General features: G+C 33.4%; 1 long non-coding RNA gene across 1 annotated transcript; it reads left to right on the forward strand.

Moving 5' to 3' along the window:
* The first annotated feature begins 3,706 nt into the window (after positions 1–3,706).
* LOC139430547 (uncharacterized) lies at positions 3,707–10,051 on the forward strand. Its single transcript, XR_011640954.1, has 2 exons — positions 3,707–9,745; positions 9,804–10,051. It is a non-coding gene; the product is annotated as an uncharacterized lncRNA (long non-coding RNA).
* Positions 10,052–20,714: the final 10,663 nt, after the last annotated feature.

The following is a 20,714-nucleotide window of genomic DNA, read 5'->3' on the forward strand; positions in this document are numbered from 1 at the left end:
ATAGCAGCTAAGTAATACAATATGAAAATATCAACGGAGAAAACAAAAAATGAACCAGTAACTGAAAATGTAAAGTAAACCAACACCTCTATCAGAGAAAGATGTAACATACATGATGTAGTAAAATGGGCAAAAGGTGGAAGAAGCATGTGGAAAGAATGGATGAGAGGAGATTAGCCAGAATATGCATGTATGGACGACCGAAAGGAAAAAAACCACAAGGACGACCGCCCAAGATATGGGCACAGAGCTGGTTCTCCTCGTCTGCGGAGTGAAGTTCAAATAAAAGGCTTGACAAACAGGGATGCATCCCTAGTCGAAGGAAGAAGAAGATTGATACCTGAATGTTTTGCATGAAGTAAGACTTATACATACAGTGCGTTTCAAAAGTAACGGATAAATTCGATAAAATCATTACGAACAATTTATGAAAAGATCGCTGAAACGGGTCTAAAGATTTAAATTTTTTGCAATTTTTTGGTGTATATTTTAATTTTTTTCCGCCATTTTTAAACGAGTTATGACGTCATCGAAGTTTTTTTTAAATGGAACACCCCATTTTTTATATCGGAATTTGAAAGAGAATTTTTTTTTGAATTATGTACAATAAATATTAATATCGGTTACATAAGAAAATTTTCGAGAAAAATTAATTTAAAGTTTTATTATTTCTCATTCTTTTGATATAGAAAATAGCAGTAGCAGTGCGTAACCATGGCAACCAATTGTTTTGATTTGACATTTTCAAGTGTCAAAATTCAATTTGAATTGAATTATTTATTTAAATTAATTATTATTACTATTGTACTTAAGATACAAAAGTAGCAATAGCTTGTTGCATCAAACGCATTAAAAAAAACGCAATCAGAAAATAAGATATCAAAAATTAAACATTTTTTTTAAACTTTAAGTTTACGAAATCTTGATATTGTGCTTCTAAATGTATTTAAATTTGCAGCAATATTGGAGATGTTTGAATGCGGATTTTCCTCCACACTTAACAGGACATCCAATTGACGGTCTTCATTTAAGGCCAATGGACGTCCGGTCTTAGGTTTATCTCGTACATGACCAAGTTCGCGAAATTTACTCTCAATTCGACTTATTGTCGATAGTGATATTGGAGTACGGTTTGGATGTTTTTCGTTAAACAACAATCATCATAAGAATCTCGATTCTTTCAGTTTCAGTAAGCGTCATTATTAATTTCTTACTTATCGAACAGTCAATAAATAAAAAATAACCAATAATAGATAAACAATAAGATCAAATAACAACAAAAAAGTAACAACAAATAGCGATGAATAGCAACAAATAGCAACAAATAACAATGAATAACAACAATTAACACAAGAAACTCCACAATACTATCTCATTAACGCACAATACACTGTTTCAAATCGAATTTTGACACTTGGAAATTTTAAATCAAAACATTTGGTTGCCATGGTTACGCACGGCTACTACTATTTTTTATTTCAAATGAATGGGAAATAATGAAACTTTAAATTAATTTTTCTCGAAAATTTTCTTATGTAACCGATATTAATATTTATTGTACATAATTCAGAAAAAAATTCTCTTTCAAATTCCGATATAAAAAATGGGGTGTTCCATTTAAAAAACTTCGATGACGTCATAACTCGTTTAAAAATGGCGGAAAAATTTAAAATATACACCAAAAATTGCAAAAAATTTAAATCTTTAGACCCGTTTCAGCGATTTTTTCATAAATTGTTTATAATAATTTTATCGAATTTATCCGTTACTTTTGAAACGCACTGTATAAGACAATACTAAGTAAGCTTGGTTTTCGTCTCAGTTCTCCGCGTTTTTTAGGCACTATGTCAAATAATTATCTCAACTTTTCGGTAGTTGCAACAAGTTCTTTGTAATAGTTTTCAAGTCTTACGTCTGTGCTTTAGGATGAAAAGATAAAAACTTTCTGTCATTTCATGTTTCAGTAGGATAATGATTTTTTTTCAAAAAAACTCCATCCATTAACTTTCAATTGGTTTATTTTCTTTCGTTCTAATGAACTAAATTTACCAACATAATGTATAACCAAAAATTTAAAAGCTACATTTAACTTTTGACTACATCGTAGGTTGGGTTTGTTCTCATCGTGTACCTATAGTATACCGAAGTGAAAGAGGCCGATTCGTTTTCGTGTTATTTCAGAGCACGGAACTTCTAAACCGCGGAATGTACGTCGACCTGACGTGACTGTTCGCATTTTCGTGCCGGCCCCCATCGGCACAAGGGGAGTGTACATCGCGTGCACCGCCGCCGCGTTTCTTTTCTAAAAAAGTCCAACGTCCGTTCCCTCCGGTGCGGCCTTCTGGCCTTTCTTCTTCTTTTCTTCTTCTTCTTTCTATGCCCCGTTTTCCTTTTTCCTTGTTTTTTTCCGCGCCGCGAAGCCGTCTTGGGATTTCTACGAAACTGGTCTCTTTGTGAGAAAGACCGATTTTTTTACTTCGTTTTACCGCTTCGAACCCAACCCGTAGAACTCCTGCGACGCACGACAACGATTCCGACTGAGATTGTAGTGTGCATAAAGGAAGTTTCATGATTTTTCAACCGCAACATGATTTCCATGAATAATAATATTTTATTTTGGAATTTTTTTTCAACGTAATCAAAAAAATTTACGATCAAAATTCGTTTTAGTACTTGACAGTGAGTGACGAGAAGGAAGACGATAAAACCGAACCACACCGTTTATCTACAAATGAGATCTACGGTAATAATTAAATTCGGACAGGTCACCCAAAGAAGGGGTTCGCCGAGAGGGGAATGAAGCGAAGAGATTGATGTAAATGGAAAAAATCGAATCGGCTCGGTTACATAAAACATCGGATTTTATGGTTCCACTAAATCAGGCGCGATGCACCTTCCACCAGAATGCCTATAAATCAAACGCGCGTCAAAACCTGTATTTTACACATCACACATGATGTAGTGTTGTATCGGTCCGTAACGTAATTACTTTTTTCGACGTTAATCGAACTTCACGTCTACATCATCGTCATCGTCTACGCGTGTTTTTCATTACAAAACGATCCAAACGAATGTTTTATCGGTAGACGTGAAGAACTTTTTCGAATGGAAGATTCCCAAGAATGTCCATTATGCGGACGTTAAAAATGCACCATGTGCATATGAATTATGTCGCTCAATTTATTATATATTAGGTGTAAATTTTGATATAATTATAATTATAGATCGATTTCATAATGACATTATGAAATAGAGTGTTGTTTTCAAAGTTAATCTTATAAAAGAAAGATTTACACAGGTTGATAAGTATTATTATATTCTTTTTTGGATTGGCTGGTATAGATAAATACAAGCAAGTTGGAAGAAAAATTTTTAAAGTTGAGGTTAAAAAAATATCGATCTATCAAATCGAGATATCAAATTAGAAAGGAGACTAATTTGCGATATAAAACATTTCCTTATTCCTGTAAATCAGGTTGTAAGAATTTTTGGATAAGCTTAAATCTTGATTTTTTATGATTTGGTCAAGTTTTATCTTAGCTAATACTTTGTTTCTAATTTAATTATATAAACTAATAAATTCTTACATCAAATTAAAGAGAAAACTTTCGGTCTTCAATAAAGGTTGGACGAATTTTTAATTGGGGTTGAATATTGACATTATTTGATTGGCAATAACATTGTTATCTTCCCAAATGTATTATGATACTTATTATGATAATTAAATTCATCATTCCTGGATGATTCCAGTATTTATTTGTTGGAGTAAATATCCATAGTTATTAGTTCCAGTATCCAAATATTAGATACAATTTACATAATGAATCAGAATATAATAGTTGACTCCATTATCTATAAAGTGTTAGTTTTCAAGGAGAAACATTAAACATTCTACCTCCTCTTCATGCAAGACAAAAAAACAGAATATGAAAGAATGCAATGGAAGAAGAGAATGGTAAAATCAATATGGAAAGAGAAATTCAAAAGTAGAGGAGAAAAGTTATAGGAAGTGATGCCAAAAATAGGAAGAAAAAGTAACGGAGCAGAATACAGGAAAGTTTGTGCAAAAACTGATTGTCAAAGATGTGCATCTTAGTAAAGACATGAATGAAAAAAGAATTATCTCATGGATGTAAAAGTAAGAACAGGAATGTTGGTATGTGGAAAAGTGTTTGTTGGTATCAAGATATCGCTATTTTGGGATAACCGAACAAGATAAGAAAAAAACTGTGATATGTGAACATGGTACAATAATATTGTAAGAATACATTGCTGGTAAAAAACCATATTTATAAATTGTGAAAAAGCAAAGGAGAAAAGTGAGCAAGATTTGGAGAGCAAAGCATACATGTAAATTAATACCCGAAAAACAGATTTTCAGGATATAACTATTTGTAAAAAATAGTATGCATCCAAAGATAACAACTAGCAACTTCGCATACGAACCAGAGAATACCGATAGTGAGGATGAAGAACAAACTGCCAAAAGCATTAATAATGGACACTCGGATACTACACAACACGAACCTCCATCACCATCAGGACTCTTCACGTTCTTCATCTTATACAACACAGAGCAAGACATTCGCAATACCAATATGTTGAAATCGATAGATACTACTTGGAATTAGAGCAAAAGAAACTAGATTTACTTCAGCAGGAAAAAGAAGCGGATGTGACATGTAATTATTTTCCCCGATTATCATTTCTTAATGAGTCTACAGCTCTATTTTACTGAAAACTACAAATAAAGAAGTTGTCACTGAGGCTGTGCAGCGTAGACGAAACATTGTACATCTGTTCAACGTCAAACAAGTTATACAATTCTTCAACTTGGCAGAAATGTAGACCTCGATCTACACTACATACAATCTTTGATGAAAATTTACCAAGGGGATTGTATCAATTAATTATTCAATGTGACGAAAGTTATAGGATGCTAGGCTTGGCAAAAATGATCAACTCGGTCAACCACAGTTCTATACTGATACTAAATAAGTTGTGCTACGACTTTGCTTAGTATAATAAGTTGTTAACAGAGTTAGAAAGACAAAATAGCATCCCACATAGTTACTTCATAGTCATTCTTTATTTAATCAATCATTATTAGCATGATTCACGATCTATCTGAGATTACACGAACACCAGGAAATATCCAAGTTTACGCAGATAATCATTTCAAAAAATTTTTGACTAAAATGTTTGACTCGCAAATTTTTGACTTAACTCATAATGTTTAAACTAGTAAAACTTTTGTAAGATCACCGTTAAGACATAATATGCCTGTAGGAAGTTCATTCATAGAAGTTGAGTATTAATATCATAAATTTGAAGGTCTAATTTAATAACTCTGTTTATAAGTTAAATTAGAAGAGTAGTTGACATAAAACACAGTTCGAGCAAGTTTCACTTACACACAGGGAGCGACAGAAAGAGATTACACTTTCTCGGGAAGACCAAATGTAAATTTAGGGAAAAGTCGATGACTTTATGCAGAAATTAAACGAATTAAGTGTTGGTAATTTTAACACCTTCAGCATAGACACAGATGAAGTTGGAGTATGTAAGAGCACCATAAAGCTCGACCACATCAACCATAGCCAAGGATAATCAATAAGAAGACTACCCCATTTTTTTAAAATGACAAAAGTCATGTTATGGGTAACACAATTTTTTATTATCAAAAAGTGGTCAATCCCAGTATCCAAATGTTAGAGAGAATCCTAATAGAGATAATAAAGATTGGAATTAGAGTGTATTGGCTGGTTTCTGTATCTATAAAGTAATTCAAGTATCTGGCAAGTAATTTCAATATACAGCTGTTAAATTTAGTATCCATTCTGATTAGATACAGATTCATAAGGTAGATACAGTATTCACTGCACCTAATTAGATCTAGTACCCAGTGGTTGCTTCAAATATCATGTGAATGATTTTCATTCAGCAGTACTTATAATGATTGCATTACCATAGTTAACCCATTTCGAATTGTCTCTACAAAAGCTTCTGCATCCAATGTAGTTTTAAGATAACGAGCATTTAGTTAATTCATCAAATTTCACTGTAATCGTTAACACAACTACAATCTTCAAAGAGTCACTAATTTCATCAACTTTATAACATTCATAAATGAAGTTAAATTCAGTAACAGTGAAGTTCTGTTTCCAAGAAAGAAAGAAGGCTTCTTGATATTCCTCAACATTGTACATGATTTCTATCGTGATTGTTTTTATCAAGTAAATTGAATCTGTTTTAAGACTAGTTCAAATCTTCATCAGGTTTGCATCAACTCTTCATCATTCCAGCAACCAGTCTTAATAGTAATGCTTCACGGATGGAGAAGTATGTGTTGTGGTCGATCTGCCGACAGGAACAACGTATGAAATCTCGGATCGACAACAACAACACAAAATGAAGTATTTATGAAGACTACATGAATCTTTTCTTCGAGTTTTCATAAAATCTATGTAAAATAAAACCTACATTAATCAACCATCTAATCAAAACCTGCACTTTATGTCCATCCAGACAATTAAAAGATTAAACAAAAACATTGCACGAACTATTCTCCTACTTCGGACAGTTTTTGACTTCTTATGTCACTTCCTATGTTAAAGTAGTTAATACCACGTATTTTACCTTTGTTGCTATGTTCTCAATAATTCCTACATTTGTAAAGAGCAAAACATGTAATAGTGATGTAAAATTTGAAACCGCAAGCATGCTAGGATTTGCTTTCAAGATAGCAATACGTAATAATTGTTCAATGACACTGTATCATCATGCTGTAATAAATATTTCAGACTCTTAAAATTTGTTATAAGAGACTAAGATCTGTATGTAACTAATATAAACAGTTCCGTTTTGCTTGTACACGACAAATTCTTTACAAAGACCTTCAATAAAAATATTCAAAAGACTTCCAAGAAGACAAGTTTGGAAGATTATTGGAAAAACCATACAGTGTTGCGTCAATTATTGGATATCATACTGACAAAGTCCTTAATATTGCTGTGAAAAAAGCATATTACAAAATAGCTCACATGTATGGAATAAAAACAAGGAAATCGCGGAATATGAAAAATGACAAGGAACACAAGAACCCAACCTCGCATCAAATCATCAAAGTTCTGCTAGTAAAATGAAAAGAGTGAAATATGCTAATAATATGTTTATAATATCAGAGACAAGAAACAACAAAAGAATGAATAGTCAATTACGGGACTATTTCATTCTGCATCAAAGATTCGTTTGAATTGATTGAGTTACTAGAAGATGTACGACACCTCAGTAATTAAGTGTTTATCTATCAACATACTATTGGAAAGAATCTGTATTCACACTAATATGCCAAAAACTTTACTCATCAAATTATACCTTATTGTAAGACGCTCTCTCTCTCTCTCTCTCTCTATTTTTTTGCCCATCTTGTTCTTTCCATCCTAGCTATGTGACCCATCCAACACCATTTTGCTTTCAATATTGTATCCATTACGTTTTCCATCTTGTGGCGTTGTCTTATCCACTCTATCGATTTTCTATCACTTATTACCATGTTTAATATGGCTTGTTCCATATGGCGTTGGATAGCTTCTATCTTGCTTGTTATGTATAGATTTCTTGGTGGGTGTCCATGTTTCAGCATCATATATCAAGATCTAGTATCTTTACTTTCATATAGGTTTTAAATTTCTTATTCTTGCACTATAATATATGCCATTGCTTTTCGAACGCTGTCCATACCAGTCTTATTCCCCTATTCAGATTCGCCGTTTGAATTTGCTTATCTGGTCTTATGTTTTGTCCTAGATATACATATAGGTATAGCTTCTACTTCTTTTATAGCGGTTCCGTTTAAGCATATAGGTTGATTGTTGAGTTGTGTTGCTCTTTTCATAATTTTTGGGCTTCAATATCTCTTCTGATCTTTCCTTTAGTTTATGTATCATTATTTCCAATACTTTTGGATTATCTGCTATGAGATATTAATTCCACGGTTTTCCCAATGTAGTTGCCTGAATATCTCTTTTAACAATATCTCAATAAACAGATTTAAAATTTGCATAAAAACAGTATTCAATCTGTATTTCAAGTCTCCTTAATTTATTCATTCTGTCTCTATGAAGTGTGCAACAAGATGTATTTAAGTCCAATCAAATTTCTATCACTCATGCATTACTCATTGTTAGCTGTGAATAAAAGAATCAAAACAGCATCAAATCTGTATCAAAATTCCTTCCTACAATAAATCGTTATCAGCTTTGCAAAAGAGGGAAGTTTGGATCAAAACTAATTCAAGTTACATCAAGTTTCCATCAGCTTTTATATATTTAATAAATGCCTTTATTAGAAAATAAGCTTAATTGTACAAAAAAAACATACAAAAGAAAATAGGCGAGTTCCAGCTTGTACTAGTTAGTACAGCTGCTCTAACTAACCTAAGAAACAAAAAAAGAAAAACATGACTCGGCCAAAAATTACAAAGCAACAGCTAGATACAACAACAAGATTGCAAAACATGTCAGATCAGCGTTTGCCCCCATGTAGACATTGTTCAAGAAAACAAGAATATTTCTGTGTAAATTTAAACCTTCGTAGTGAGAACCCCTTGCAATTATCGTCCACCTCATTATATTTCGAAGTTATTTGAAATAAGTATGATCTCTGAAACAAAGACAAACGATAGAAGGGTGGCGACAGTCTTCCGCGAAATCGCGTATTTATTCGGTGGACATCATTTCGGAAAGTTATCAGTTGGTAGAGATACTGTGGTTCCTTGTAGTTTATAATTTTATGGTATAGGCACAAACACTGCACTTTCCTACGATGATACATATTTAGCCATCCCGCATCCTTCAGTTTATAAGATATTCTGTTATATTTTCTAATTCCATATATATACCGAAGACACGAATTTTGCACTCGTTGAATACGTGTTACATCGCTAACGTCAATGCACGGATGGTAGACCTCAGCACAATAAGTGAATTGAGACAACACAGAGGCTTCGCACAACACCTTTTTCAGATGAATACCAAGGTAGTGTCGATGAGGAAACAACATCCTCAGATGATAATAAGCCCTGGATATACAGTTGGAGACATGCTTCTTATAGCGAAAACTGTTGTCCATAATCATACCCAAATTCTTTACCTCACTAACCAAAGGAATGTTACAACCATCAATTTGCAAATCAATACTTTCCCGAAAACCATTACATATAGCGGAATTTCCAAAAAGTATAGCATTGGATTTACTCGGATTAAGATGTAGACCGTATTCCCGAGCCACTTTATGAATGTAATCAAGGTCTTTTTGGATATTCGTAATACCCAACGCGAAGTCGCGTGGATCAAAGGAAACATACATCTGCAAGTCATCCGCATACATATGGTACTCACAATGATTTAACCCCCTAACGATTTGAGATGTATATAAAGAAAATAGAATAGGCCCTAAAATAGTACCTTGTGGTACACCCTTGCTCAAACAGCGAAATTCAGACAAAGCATCACCGATTCTAACCGACTGATGCCTATTACTTAAATAATTTTCAATTAAGTTTAAAGCGGATTCACTGAAGCCAATATACTTTAACAATTCCACAAGCAAGTCATGACAAACACTATCAAAAGCTCCTTTATCTCCTTTAATCCTTTATCTCGAGCCTGTAAAATATCATTAGTTACCTTGAGAAGAGCAGTACCGCAGCTATGGTTTCTACGAAAACCAGATTGATGCTTCGGTAAAATATTATTAATTTGAACAAATTGATGCAACTGATTAAACATAATTCTTTCCAGAACTTTAGATAAAATTGGCAATATGCTAATCGGCCGCAGATCTTTAGGCTCAGATGGGTCACGTTTTTTCGGAATAGGAACCACAATTGACAACTTCCAACAGTCAGGTACATCCGAAGTTTCAATGCAAACATTGAGTAAATGTGTCAAGTAGGGTAATATAAATGGAAGACACATATTCAACATACTCATACTGATATTATCAGCACCGGCAGCTCTAGAAGAAATTGAGGAAATAGCTTTTATTACATCAACTTCGGATACAAAGACAAACTTAAAATTAGTTTGAATCAAATTTAAAGGCGGTGAGTCATTAAAACTGAAACGCGTTGCAAGGTTCAAAGAAGGGACTGAATCAATAAAGAAATCGTTAACCTCATCTGGTCGATTCAAGTGAGCAGGGATTTGCTGTGAACATTTCGTACCACAAATACCCAAATGATTCAATTGTTTCCACAGTTCAGCACCCCGAGACGTCTGATATAAAAATTTCTGCAATTAATCAATCAAATCTCTATCAACTCTACTTAAATCAAGTCTGTATATATGTCACAGGCAAATGGTTGTTTCAGGTAAATAGCTTTTTCCTAGTCAGATACTATCTGCCTATCTGCAAATAGTTTTATTCCATTTATTTCAGTCTAAATTCATCTTTTCAGGCAAATAGCTGTTCTTTAAACCAACCCAACCTCAGGAATGCTTTATTTCTTTAAGAGAGGCCTGCACTTCACAGTCACTGTTCTCTGGGCAAGGGATGTCAAAATGCTAGTACCAGCCTTCGAAATTTCAGTGCAGTACAAAAAGGTGTACATGTTTCAAAAATAAGATGACGTGCAATAGTAGATGCCATTCCAGCAATAATTATCAAAACAAGTAGAAACTGTTATACATTTTTTGAAAATAATACGCAAATAATTTGACTCGTTTGACACTCATTAATGACTTTTATTTAAGAAAAGTAGGTTGATAACAATAGGAACTACTTTATTTTATTGTGAACAGGTACCTACTCTATATTGCATTGTTGTATCGAAAAGATGGTATTTGCCTAAAACAAGCTTAGACAGATATAGTCTTGTCCAATAGTATTTGCTTAGACATTTAATAATAAAACTGTAACGAACTACTGTTTGCCTAGGCAGACAGTATCTGACTAGGGAAAAGCTATCTACCTGAAATAACCATTTGCTTGCGACATATACATTGTGTCAAATGAGTGTGAATTCACCATCATACCTACAGGAAGCTTTCAGGATATCTAAATTATGTAAAGTGCGCTTGCAAACTCCACTGAATCTGTGTTAAAATATTATAACACCACCTAATCTTTATGATATTTGCATTTTTAAGTTGCCTGCGTCAATTTGGCCAAAGTAACGTTTACGTCATCAACAAATCATCACCAGTACTTCTTTATGTCTACATTAAATGCTTATTTTACTTACATCATATCTCCAAAATGATATTCCTATAAATATAATATACTTAATTTGATACATAAACCGTCTCTTTATTCTCATGCAAGTATTAATTTGTATTGATTTAGATTTAAAAAAAATTTAGATATGGTATGTGTTATAAAATATTTTAAAACGCGTTTAGAAGAGAATAGTCTATGTCTACGTGTTGTGTTTCGAGCGCTGTTTGGATCTGTTATTAGGATAATTATAGCTCGAGGCCGGTTCCTGTCCATTGAGGCCCCTCGGATCAACTCTATCGTCCGAGATGTTATTTATCAAATCGTAATGCAGAGCAATATCCATAAATTTGAAACGGGGCGACTGATGGCGGAAAACGGCTCGAAGATCATTTATAACGAGCATTAAAATGTCCGCCAGCCAGGGCCAATATATATTAAGGCAACCCTTTCGTTCTGTGCACGCTAATAACGATGTACCTCCACCCTTGGGGCGCTTATACAGCGCATCGCGTCGGTTATTTGCAAACATTAACGTTGGGTGACGTTTCTGAAAAATTATTAATATATACATCTTTTTTAAAAATTATTTCAAATTAAATTTATTAAAATATTTTAGATTAACAAATTACACTATTATGAACTATTACTATCGGTATCCCGAAAAGTTAATTGAGTGTAAAAGCGTAAGTTAACTCATAATTATAAGCGATAAATAGTCATTACACAACATTGAATTATATAATTATTTATGTGTCAGTAATTTATTTTATAACCCATAAGATATGTTTCAATCGCATTTTTTTATATGAAGAAAACTAGAACGATAGCGTTAAAGTTATACAATAAAACATGTTTGGTGATTAACAGATACAATTTTCTTATTAAATTCACTTCAACCAAAACTAATTTGATTGATTTATGGTTAATTTAAATATTGCAACAACTTCCTGATTAATGTATAAAGTTTTTAGCGCTAATCGCTTGCACGCTTTTGATAATAATTACTAGTCGCTCGATCTACTAATAACAGGTCGCAAATAATTCGCCATATCGATGTGCTAGCATCGTTTGTTCAAACAGAAGTTTATGGAAATTAAATAGGGGCGATGTTATGTATTGACAAAGTTATAGGTAATTTATTGACTCAGATATCAATATCAATAAACAACGTTTAAAAAGGCTTTGAAAGTGAGATGCAAAATTTATTTGGTTTTAATTGGGAAATTTTGGAATTTTTTTTCGACGCCATTCTGAATTAAAATCCATAATGCACGGGTTGAGGAGCTGTTATGGTGTTTCTTTCTCGGACCGAAAGCGGTTGGTGTTGTTGGCTTACCGGTATTGGTGTAGGATGGTCACACCCACCACCTACGCTTTACAGATGGTGGTTTTTATGGGTGAGCAAATAAAAGAGGGAAGAACCCTATTCAAAAATTCGTGTAGGGTGTCATTTCATACAAAAAAACTGAAATTAAGCACAAAGAATGAACTTTTTTAACAAAAACATTCATTCTTAAGAATCATGATTATGATTAATTTATAAATATATTCAGTTTTATATATTTTTTTTTGTTTCAGGAAATCTAATTTCATCAAATCTTCATTAACAATCTTTATGGCAAAACGTAAAATTTGAGAATAATAAAGAGCAAATTTTTGCAATTGAGAATTCAAGATTAAGGTGGAAATATGGACAACACTATCACGCAGAAATAATTGAAAACTAAAGATGAGATAATAATTAGGATAAACTTAGAACAAGAATGACGAAAAGAAATAAGCTTTATTGATATCAATCATAAAAAGGAAGGATTAAGGTTACTGAAATCCTTAGAAAATTTGCAAAGAATACCAATATCTGTTGCAGTTATAAATAACCATGACAAGTAAATAAACACCCCTTGTCTTCTATCTCATGCCGAAATAAAATTACATGCCTTAGTTGAGCAATCTCAGATAAGAAATTACATGGATGACCTGTTTATGTACAAGCCACGGTGATTTTTAACTACTCACCAAGATGCTATGAAGTGTAGTTTTACTATAAGACAGTTTTGGCACCTTTCAGAACTGCTTTGATGTCTTCAAACCAGTACTTCAAAAAAAAGTTTAACGTATTCCGAAACATCTCAAATTGTCATAACTAAGTCTGCTGGGGACACGAATAACTGACACTTCTATAAATACTGCTAATGCATACTTAAACAGCTCTAGATTGCTTTAATACAGTGTAAGTGTACGTCAAAAATGTTTTGGAATACATCGAACAGATCTAGCTTACTCCAAATTATTTTTAGTGTGCACTTGCTTCGATATACAGGGTGTTAGGTAAACATGCGGTAAAAATTCAAGGGGTTATTCCTTGGCCTCTAAGAATATTCTGTCCTATGATGATTTTTGAAAAACCCCTTTGTTTCGAAGATACAGGGCGAACAAAATTTGCGACAACCATATTCGATATTTGTTGAAATTATTAATGTAAATAAAAGTGGCGCATGTCAATGTGTTTATCGAGTGCTTAAATACTTCTCAACGATCGTATTTGTTTAGATTGAGTGACGTTTGGCTGTTTGACGTGTCTTTAACAGTTAGTGTAGTACTCTATTATGATTTATACGAACGCCGAGATGACTGACACGCATTTCGTGTATGGATTTGCTGATGGCAATTCTCGAAAAAAATCTTCGAAAACATTCATCGACGTCTTCGTGAAACAGGCTCATTAAAACGAAGTGGAGTGGCAGGAAGATCAATGACTGCAAGAACGGTACAATTGGAACAGAATGTGCTGGACATGATAGAGGAAGATTCTAGTAGTTCTACGCGAAGAATTGCAAATACTTTGAATGTAATTCATTGGACGGTTTGGAAAATTCTTAAGAACAATTTGTTGTATCCATACCACTTTCAACGCGTTCAAGCACTACTACCTGCTGATTTTCCTCCACATATTGCATCATGGCAATGAATATTTCATACATTAGTTCGCATCCCTGTATTCCTGACACAGATTCTTTACCGATGAAGCCAGTTTCTCAAGAAATACAATAAGGAATTTTCATAATAATCATGTGTGGGCAGATGAAAATCCGCCGATGTGAAGATCATTTTCAATTTTCTTGAATGTTTGAGTCGGAATTGTACCAGGAACTACCAGGACGACTTACTGGCGTGGTGTGTCGCAACTTTTTGGCAGAAACGCTGCCTGAGTTTCTGGAGGATGTACCATACCCGACAAGAATTACAATTTGGTTTATGCACGATGGTGCACCACCACATTTCAGTTTGGTTGCCTGTAATTTTTTAACAGCAACATACTGAAATCGCTGGATTGGTAGAGGTGGGCTACACGCATGGCCTGCTCGATCCCCAGACTCAAACCCCCTGGATTATTTTTTCTGGGGATCTCTGAAGTCATTGCGAAATGGGATAATTGCTGGGTGTAACTCAATTAGAAACGACCCTGGTATGTTTGAAAGAGTTCGGCAGTTAATGACGAGAAGATTGAATGCTTGTATTCAGGCTGGAGGAAGTTATTTCGGACATTTATTGTAGATTGAGCAACTTTACATATACTTTTTGATAATAAAATGTTGTTACTGTCGCAAATTTTGATCGCCCTGCATCGTAGGAAAAATTATTCTTAGAATAGGCTAAGCAATAACCTCTAGCATTTTTGCCGCATGTTTACCTAATACCCTGTATATTTAGGGTGAACCCCAGGATAGTTTTAAACAGTTTTGAGAACTATTTTGAAGTTCTCTTGAACATCTTAAAGTATCATAAATATTATAAATAGTTCTTGTGTCCATCGTGATTGCGAACATCTCAATCTTCTGTAAATGACTCTGGTACATAGCAGAACAGTTCATATGCACATCAAATTATTTTTGATGTACCTTAGAACTCTTCAGATATACTTCAAAACTGTTTTGATGTACTTCAGAACTGTTTTAGATGTATTTCAAAATAGTTTTTCCGTACTACGTAACTGCTGTAACGTATTCCGGAACATTTCTGGTGGCCACTTGATTTGTGAACTATTATGAAGTAAACCTGAACAACTCAAACTCCCATAAAATCTTTGGAGCACACTTGAACATCTCAAACTCACATAAATAGCTCTAGTGTTGACCGTAGCAGCTTTGATGCAGTTTTTGGGGTTATCAGATGAGTTTTGATATACCTTAGAACTCTTCAAGCATACATCTAATCTGTTTAGGTGTACTTCAGGATAGCTTCAGTGCACTTCAGAACTGTTTTAGTTGTGTTTCAGAATAGTTTGTCGTACTACGTAATAGTGCTAACGTTTTCCGGGACATTTCTGGTGGGCACTTGTATTGTCAACTATTACGGAGTATACTTGAACAACTAAAATTTACAAAAATAACTCTGGTATCCAACGGAAGAGTTCTTGTCTGGACCTATACACTTTAAACTTTTACAAATGCCGTTGATGCATATCTTAATATTTCGAATATACTTTAGTACAGTTTTGGTATACATATTTCTGAACAAATCTGCCAAACGTCTACAAATACTTGTTGTGTGCTCCGAATTCCCTATACATTAAGAATTTAATTGCCAATATTGTTTTTAATATCAACTATTTTCAGTTGCATGCAGCTAAACTCCTCAATTTTCTATAAATAGCACTGGTGTTTACCGCAAAAGCTGTAATCCAGACAGGAACACTTCAAATTTTTATAAATGGCTCTGATGCGTGTCAGAGCAGTTCTATTGTACATCAAATAATATTGGAGTACTTTAGAACTGGTTAGGCACATTTCAGAATTGCTTTGTTATACATCATAACTGTTTAGGTATACTTCAGAATTGTTTTGTTATATTTCGGAACAGCTCTAGCATTTTCCAGAATATTTCTGGAGGGCAGCTGCTTTTCGAACTATTTCAGAGTACTCTTGAACTGCCCTGTCATTTATAAATAGCCTCTCAGATGCGATAGGAAAACTTCTATAAATAGCTCCTAAATAGCTACCGGAATAGTTCTGGTATACTACCTATTAGTTTTGGTTTACTTTTGGAAAAGGTTTTGGAGTACATCTAAATACCTTAAATTTCTATAAATAGTTCTGGTGTACATTTATCTTGCACATATCTATAGTTTTCTCCATAAATTAGATGTAAGAATCGAGCAATGAATATTAAAGACCGAGTGATGCTTTTTACACTACCTATGGAAAACTATCATGCTACACCGATACAAGAAGTTGGTGATTTTTTTTCGTTTTTCATTGTGTTGCTTCAAATCCTCTTCTTCTTCTTCTCGTGATCCGAGTACCTGATGGCGTCGGATAAATTTTTTCCTCTTCCTCCATCCACTTCTTCCACTAATTCCGGTTCCTGGCGGTATATCAGTCAATACAATTATTAATTAACTCATTTAGACCAGTTCCAATGATAACTAATATATCATATTAAAAAGGATATTTTACAAATTAAAAATCAATAATCTTTGTGAATAATTGGTCCTTCTAGGTTTCTTGGTTCGATTAATCTCCGACAATTATTGAGATACCAATGCGACATATAATTCTAAGACTCACTTTATCTTCGCTCACCTCGTCTGTGCATGTCGCATAAAACGTGTTTGCATCAACGTACCATCCCTATAATAAAAGATCTCGGATTATCACCTAGTGTACTATAAATTTTTAGCCATCCTATTACAAATAAAACACCAGTTTAGTTTCAAGTTCAGAGGAAAATGTGACTTTCAGATATTGATGACTATCAGATTTTCAGATATTGACGTTCAGAAGAAGACTCACCATTGGACTTATACAGAACATTAATAACAATACTGCTTTTATGTTTATTCCTTTCAGAAACTGAAAGGAACCGTCATCTCTCTATCCGAAAACGATCACCAACTTTCTTGATTTGGACCATCAACGTTTTCAGTATGTTAAGCTACTTTTTATAAACTTTTTAGGTCTTTATAAGAGTCCTATTCGATCAAAATAATCCATGAAAATTCTAATTTCGAGATATATAACTTTAAGTAACATTGGTCTTAAATTTAGACCCTTATGTTAGTAAGAGCAGTTAAGTATTAATGGGTTAGCAACTAAATCAGGAAGTTTGAATCATTCGTGTAATTTTAATTTTAATCAAAATTAGCAACACTGTTAAATATTGAATGGTAACAATTGATTAAAATTTTGAAGGTAAAAACAAAATATAAACGTAATCATCGCCTGTTTTAAGATCCTTCGCTACTCTATTCTGTTTTGCATCTTGCTTCTATAGTTGATGATATTGAAAGATTTAATGTCTTGTTCCACCTGGTCTATGTATCTAGTCTTCGACAATCCTCAATGTTTAGTAATTCTGTTAGAGGTTTCTTCGTCCCTTATTCTCTTCAACTTGATCCATCCAACGCAAACAGCTGATTTTATACAAGATATTATGAATTTGACAATGTCTGGTGCTCATACGCTGTATATAATTCAAAGTTATAGCGTCTTCATCATTGGCCATGTTCCATCACACCTCCAAATATTGATCACAAGATCTTTCTTTCAAATGTTGGTAGCAATATTGGATCATCAGACTGTAGTAAGTTTTATTTGCTAGAAGAAATCTTTTGATCTCTTCAGCAGTGTTGTTATCCAAAGTGACCAGTGAGCCAGGAATACAAATTGCCAAGTTTCGCAGATGTCTTCTTGATGAGTGTGCAAATGTTTTTTTTATTTGTATGTAATTTTATCCCACATTTATGCACTGCTCTCTCTGGTAGGTAGAAGACTTCTATCATGTCTTTTCTTGTCCTTAAAATAACATCGACATCATCAGCAAAACCAATATTTATACATTTTTGTTGGTGGTTGCGTCTGTTTTGTTTGTACCTTTATAATATCTTGTATGACTTTCTCGATTGCCATGTCGACATGTATACTCTCTATTAGATGACAACTTGGGACTGTCGCAACAATGAATTTTCTGTTAGGAGGTATCTGCACCAAAGTGTGGAAATATTGAAAATTTTTAAATTCTGTAAATAAAACAATAATATTATGCCAAAAATTCCTTTTTTTAATTCCAAGAGATTATCTTTAACCTCATTGTAACAAAGTAATATTAACTGACGTAATCAGAATTACAAATTACCATCCATCGAAGATCGCCAGCCTTCAAATTCTAAGCAGTACACGTAATTGACTGCGCCTTGAAGGGTGCGCCCAGGGGCGCAGTAATAAGAGGATGACGCGAAGGGGAGAGAAAAGAAGCGGGAGTGAAAAGTACAACAGAAGAAGCGCGTCCAAGGGCAAAACCGACGAACAATACTATTATGTTCTCCACCTCGAATTTGACCTGTAACCCGAGCAAAACGACTGGTTGAATATATCACCTCGCCCCGAGCGTGGTTATTACACTGTCTGAGAGATGCATTACAAAAATCAAAGTGTATAATCAACTCGAAGCCTGTATAATCGCTCTTTCTCTCCCGTTCTTGATGCCGTGTGCTTCGCATCGTTGAATAGAAATAGAATTAAAAAGAAAAAAACTTTTATTTTTTATTTTCTTTGCCTTGTTTTAAGCTTATTATATCAAAGATTATTTAAATGAATATCATATGCATAATGTAACGTGAATTTTCTTTATTGTTGACAAGAGTTTTCAAACGTGCATTAGCCTTAATGCGATTAGGGATGATTTATGAACGAAGTTACCGGTAGAATGAGGTAAGTGTTTGAGTTTTAAACGATGGCCGTCGAGCAAAAAGACACGGTGTGTGTGGCCATTACTCAAGATGGATGATGATACGGACAAATTATCGAATTTGTTCGGAACGGTATTCAGTTTGGTCGTTTTCCATTTTTTTATAATACGTTTTAGGTTGGTCTGCGCTCACGGGGAAATTGATGGTCGCGTTGAGTAATGGGTGGTTTTACTATTTAATGGATGGTCGTTGCGATCGGTCCGTTGAAAAGAAAAAGCAATTTCCCGACATGGATAAGTTACATTGAAAATAAATACACGCGAGAACGATAATAAACAAACAAATTTTTAAAAAATGGCCTTTTTATTAAATCATTCATTCCTTTCCGTTTTATATTATTAAAGATTTTGTAATGGAAAAAAAAATGAAAATGAGGTAAGTACTTAATTTTCAATAAAGTAATAAAATAATAATGCGGGGAAGGTAGGGTCCGTTATAGCTCAATTAAAGTAGACAATAATCTAGAGCTGATTAACAAATAAAACTAGACTAACACTAGCACTAGAACTAACACTAGATCTAGAACTATAAACATTCCATTTAGCTGTACCTCTCATAAGACGGCTAATAGGTGGTAGGTAGCGTTAGTTAGCATAAAATATCACTATGTTGCATATTTTTATTGAACTAAAACTAGAACTAACACTAGACTTAGAACTAGAAAATATCCGATAGTCCATTATGAACAATTTTTATTCATAACTCTAACTACTACCATTTCAAGTCTGTTTAGAGATTTCGGTACTTATTGGGTTCTAACTCAAAAATTGATAGAATTAGGTTAAAGTAGGTTATGTAATAAGTCTTTATGGTTCATTTAGAACAATTTTTATTCATAACTCAAACCGCCATTGTTTTTAGATTTACAATTATCACCCTACATTAAGAACAAATACGTTAATTTTGAGGTTTTAAGCTTTTAAAGGGTTCTAATCGAAAAATTGATAAAGTTAGATTAAAATAGGTTAGGTACTATAGTTTTATAGTCCATTATGAACAATTTTTATTCATAACTCTAACCTGAATCATTTCAAGTTTTAAAGTTGCCACCCTATATTAATAACATGCATGTCTATTAAGAGATTTCGGTACTTATTGGGTTCTAACTTAAAAATTTATAGAATTAGGTTAAAGTAGGTTATGTAATAAGTTTTTATGGTTCATTTGGAGCAATTTTTATTCATACCTCAAACTTCTATCATTTTTAGATTTACAGTTGTCACCCTACATTAACATCAAATACGTTGATTTTGAGGTTTTGCGCCTTTTAAAGGGTTCTAACCGAAAAATTGATAAAGTTGGATTAAAATAGATTAGGTACTATAGTTTTATAGTCCATTATGAACAATTTTTATTCATAACTCTAACCTGAACCATTTCAAGTTTTAAAGTTACCACCCTATATTAATAACATGCATGTCTATTTAGAGATTTCGGTACTTATTGGATTCTAACACAAAAATTGATAGAATTAGGTTAAAGTAGGTTATATAATAAGTTTGTATGGTTCATTTGGAACAATTTTTATTCATGACTCAAACCGCCATTATTTTAGATTTAGAGTTACCACAATACATTAAGAATAAATACGTTTATTTTAAGATTTTAAGCTATTACAGAGTTTTAACCGAAAAATTGATAGTGTTGGATTAAAATAGGTTATGTACTATAGTTTTATAGTCCATTATGAACAATTTTTATTCATAACTCTAACTTCCACCATTTCAAGTTTTAAAGTTGCCAT

This window comes from Onthophagus taurus, chromosome 7 (genome assembly GCF_036711975.1).
Source record: "Onthophagus taurus isolate NC chromosome 7, IU_Otau_3.0, whole genome shotgun sequence".
Taxonomy (NCBI): Eukaryota; Metazoa; Arthropoda; class Insecta; order Coleoptera; family Scarabaeidae; genus Onthophagus; species Onthophagus taurus.